Source organism: Otolemur garnettii, unplaced genomic scaffold (assembly GCF_000181295.1).
Source record: "Otolemur garnettii isolate 467f Iridium unplaced genomic scaffold, OtoGar3 scaffold00048, whole genome shotgun sequence".
Taxonomy (NCBI): Eukaryota; Metazoa; Chordata; class Mammalia; order Primates; family Galagidae; genus Otolemur; species Otolemur garnettii.
The window spans coordinates 2,321,927-2,327,285 of NW_003852443.1; positions in this window are offsets into that span (position 1 = coordinate 2,321,927).

The following is a 5,359-nucleotide window of genomic DNA, read 5'->3' on the forward strand; positions in this document are numbered from 1 at the left end:
TGGTCACTTAATTTCTATAATATGTATCAATGTAGAAATCATAATGTTTAATCTTACCTAATAATGAAAACTGTACATTTGACTTAATTTTTACATAACTCCCTTATACTTCCAGTTCTACTTTCTACAAGTAGAAAGAGAAGAATTAAATGACAGTGTCATACATCTAATACCATATTCTTTATAACCTCTCCAGGTCTATGGGAATCAGGAAGAGAAGAGAGTTGAACCATGAAAGATAAAGGAGAACAGATGAATTCTCCTTTGCCTAGCATTGATATAACTTCATGAATACATCATGTGGTAACTCTATGTTTAATCTTCTGAGAAACTATCAGGCTGTTTTTGAAGGTAGATGCAACATTTTATGTTCTCCAAAAATATATGAGAATTCTAATATCTCTGCTTCTACATCAATGCTTGTTATTATCTGAATTTTTTGTTATAGTCATTCTAATGAGCATGAAATGGTTTTGATTTTCATTTTCTTGATGGCTAATGATGATAAGCATATTTTCTTGTGCTTATTAGTCAAAGTTGTATCTCTTTATAGACAAGGGTTGAACAATTAAAGAGAGTTCATTAAAGAGAGTGTTTACTAGGTAAGGAAGTAATCTGCAGATGTTTAACAATTGAAAACATTTAAAATAATATTTACTATTTACTTTGTACCTGCTCCTAAAAATGCCAAACTGCTGAGTAGTTGCTTCACATTCATTTCTCATTTGACTTCAACACTCATTAAAATAGCCGTGAGAACCACAATAGATGTTCTCTTAAAGAGTGAAACTAAGACTGAGAGGGGTTAAGCGGCTTGCCTGAGCTTCGGTAAGTTCATTGGAGGGAGCAGCCAGGATTTTCTTATTATTGCAACATACTTATAGCAGTGAACATTGCTATTGAGAAGGCAGGACCTAAGAAAGATTTTAGGAAAATGACTGAGAAAAGAGAAATTTATGAAGAAGGATAGTAATAATATAGGTTAATAAAGAAGGATAGTAATAAAGCGGGAAAAACATGCAGTTGAATATAGTTTGAGAAGTTTGACTGTGAAGTGAACATTTTCTTAAAATGAAAGCATATTTATTTGGTTAAACAACTTAAAGAAAGTGGGTTAAAAAATTAAAGAAATGATGCTGTACTATACTGAGCAGAGTTCAGCAACTCAGGAGTGGAGATGACAAAGTTTCAAAGAAGTGGAGGCAATAACCATGCTGGGCAGCTGTGAAAGAAGAGTTTAGGGTTAAGTATTCCTCTGAGTCTTGGGAAAAGTAAGAAAGAACAGATTTAAATGTTAAGGTTTATTTTTAAGGGGAAAAAGAGGAAGATTGTTTCCAAGGCTTTGGGGGGTAGGTGGATTTTGTTTGCTTTGTTGATACATCTAAAATTTGATCTTTTGTTCTACCTGAAGTTAGTGTGTTCTCAAAATTACAGTGAAGTTTCTGATAAGGTGGTGTCTGGCTAATCAGGCTTTTATCTATGTTGTTTTCTTACTGACAGATTAATTACCTGATATGTCTTTTTATTTTTAAGCAGTCCTAACAAGGAAATTTAGCAATTAAAATGATTTAGACTACGCTGCTTATGTAGCAGTTTAAATGACATCTGAAAGATAGTGGGTGGGGAATTAATAAATGGTAATACAGAGTAATATGTGGCAGGAATATGTTTGTTGGTATAATTGAAAGGGTGTAACTTAGTCATTTAGATCAATTTTTACAAAGAATCAACCCGTAGTGCTTTCCCAATGGCTTTAAAAATTGATTGCTTTTAATCAGTTGTATTTCAAGTTCAGACATGGATTTGAATATTTAATTAACTGATTTTTGAAGTAATATGTTATACAGTTTATTTTTATGTTGTTGGTAAGTATTTTGTTGTAGTGATATAGTGAGTATTCATAAAACTTTAATTAACTAGAAAATTCAAATCAGTATATGAAGAACAGATATTTATGTTTTTAATTATTAAAGAAAATGTACCAATACTGATTTTTTTTACCATTTTAAATATTGCTCTATATATTTAGTATAGAAAAATAAGAACACTAAAAATAAAATCTTTAAAATATTTAATTAAGAGAAAATATACCTACAGATAATTGTTAAAAATTATTAAAAATTAGAAGTATATATCTTAGACTTGCTCGTATAAAACTATAGACATATAAATCATACACAATATGTGTTATTTGACAAAATAGAATCAATTACAAACCATACAACTGTATTTCTTCTTTTAACATGTTTCATATATTTCAGGCCAATAGTTACTTATTTTTATAAATATAGTTTTGATTGTACACAGCATCATTTTATGGTGATGCCAAAATTTATTCTTGTACTTCTAACTTTAAGATATTAAAAATGGCATTTGATTATGTGTATATTTGTGTGTTTATATATGTATACACAAATCATATATAGGGGAGAAATATATTAATATATGATATTTTACATCATACATATCATTGCATTGATTTTTTTTACCTTAGGGCAAAAATCTAAAAGTAGAATTTAAATATGAAAAAGAACGAAGTAAACTTTTGATATTTGACTAATTTGTCTCCAGGAAAAACAAACCAAGTTAAATTCCCAAGAGTTTCTTCTGCAAGAGTCACAGTAGAAAAACTCTAGCCCATAGGCCCTCTCTGGCCTGTCACCAGTTTTTGTAAATAAATATTTTTTTGGAACACAACCCACACATATTTTTACATACTGTTTCTGACCACTTTCACAGGAGTTCTGATAAGGACTGTGTGTTTTGTATACTATGTTTAAGATCATATAACTTACTATAAAAAATTTGCCAGCTTTCTTTCTAAGGCTTCTCCCTTATAATCTTATAAATATCTGGTGCTATATTTATTGATAGAACAACAAATATGAACTAAAATAGAGTGAACTATATCAGGTTAATTTGCCTAGCACCTGAGACTTAATATGTTTTCAAATGCATATTGGCTGCATATGTCTGTCCTCTGATTACCACAGTTTCCAGTAAAGCACTCATTTTTTTTCCTTGTTAATTGGAAAAATGAATAAGAACTTTCAATACACTGAAGATATGAAATTTTAAACAACTTTCTTCAGGTATTATTCATATACTATAATACTGATCTGTTTTAAGCATCCAGTTCTAAATGTTTAGTAAATTTATAATTATGAAACAATCACCCAAATCCAGTCATGCAACAATCATCCAGATTCAGTGTTGCCATCAATTCAAAAGATCTCTAATGCTTATTTAAAGCCAATTCCTGTTTATACTACCAGTCCTGCTGAATCACCATTTTTAATCTACTTTGATCCCTAAATATTAGCCTTTTCGGCCATATGCAATATGTAGTCTTTAGTATGTTTGTGTTTGTCCACATACAAGAGACTGGACCTTTGAATTGTTCCCACTTTTTGGCTAGTTTTTGAATAAATGCCATATTTGTTGTACAAAACTTTGTGCAGAGACGTGTTTAAAGTTTTCTTGGGTGGACAACAAAAATTAGAATTCTTGGATCAGTGTTCATTTATGTGTAACTCATTAAGAAGTTGCCAAATAGGCTGGGCACAGTGGCTTATGACTGTAATCCTAACACTCTGGGAGGCTGAGGAGGGTGGATTGCCTGAGCTCGCAGGTTCAAGACCAGCCTGAGCCAGCACAAGACCTCATCTCTAAAAATAGTCCGGCGTTGTGGCAGTCACCTATAGTTCTAGCTACTTGGGAGGAGGGTGCTGTGAGCTAGGACGCCACAGCACTCTACCAAGGTCAACAAAATGAGACTCTGTCTCAAAAAAAAAAAAGAAAGGAAGAAAGAAAGAAAGAAAGAAAGGAAATAGAAAAATAAATGAAGTTGCCAAATAGAATGTAAAGTGGTTATACTATTTTATAAGTTTCTCAGTAATGTTTGAAGTTTCCAATTTCTCAGCATCGTCTTTGCTATTGCTTATTGTTTTTATTATAGACATTCTAGTAGATTTGAATTAGTATCTCATTGTAATTTAACTTTATCTTCCCTAATAACCAGTAATGCTGAGTGTCTTTCCATGTGCTTATAACCATTTCTATATCCTCTTTGGAGAAATGTCTATTCAAAGCTTTTAATGATTTTGAATCCATTTGTCTTTTTATTGTTACTTATATATTCTGGATACAAGTCCTTTATTATATACATGATCTATAGTCTCTCTCCTTTTGTGGCTTTTTTAATTTTTTGATAGTTCTTGTTGAATCATGAAAGTTTTTAATTTTTCTTTTATCACTTATGCTTTTTCTGTCACATCTAAAAATGCCAAATCCAATGCCATAAAAATATACAGCTGTGTTTTCCTAAGGATTTTATAAGTTTTAGAAAAAAATATAAAGAATTTTGTAGTTAGATCTCTCATCAATTTTGAGGTTTTTTTTTAATTTGATGTAATGTATAATCAAATGTAATAAAGAAATCTAAGAGTCTAAAGAGAAAAAATGAACTCCAATGAATATACTCTGCCTCTGATTCTTGCTTTTTATGCCTCAGGGTTTAATGACTATTTCAAAAAAGAAAGCTCTTTATGTGAAAGATGTGCATGCATTTATGTGAAAATATCACGTATCATAATAACATATGTATACAGATAAAGGTGAGAATATGTTTTCACATTTTAGCCTGGAGAACATTCTAGGTCTCTGTCATAAATGAAATCAGTGTGAATCTTTTCCTAAGCCATTTGGAATCTCTGGAGGACATTAAATTGATTCATTATTTTACACATTCTATAGGCCAGGAACTGAATTGTGAATGTAGCACTCATAACTAAAACTACAGTACAAACTCATCCCATAAATCCTATGGAGTCCAGATAAATATTTTTCTTTTCTAATTAGGGCAGCATTACTATAAGGCTGTGTTCTAGAGAAACATTTACTTTTTTTTTCTTTTCTGTTTAGTGAGGCATTATATTTAACTGCAAGTGTTTGCTGTGCTTAACTGCTGTGCAGGTAAATATCAGGGGTGTTAAACTGTCATAAAATGTTTATTGAAGAACTTATTTGAGATATGTAGTCTGATATTTATCCACAGAAAGAAAACAAAGGAATAAATATCGTTTGTTCTTTAAGGATTTACAATCAAGATAAAAAAAAAAATCAAGGATGAAGATAAATACTTTAGGATAGCCACGTAGCATATTTCTCTGGCTGGAACTTCATCAACATCTTTGTATGAAAGAACAGTTGCTAATACCAACCCTCCACTAAAGCAATTCTTATTTGTTTTTTGTGATCTTTTTCTTCTTTTGTGTATGTTTTTAGATAAACAAGTATATATTTGGACAAAATTCTAGATTACATTAAACAAGTGTTTCTAGAAACCTAAGAAAGAATA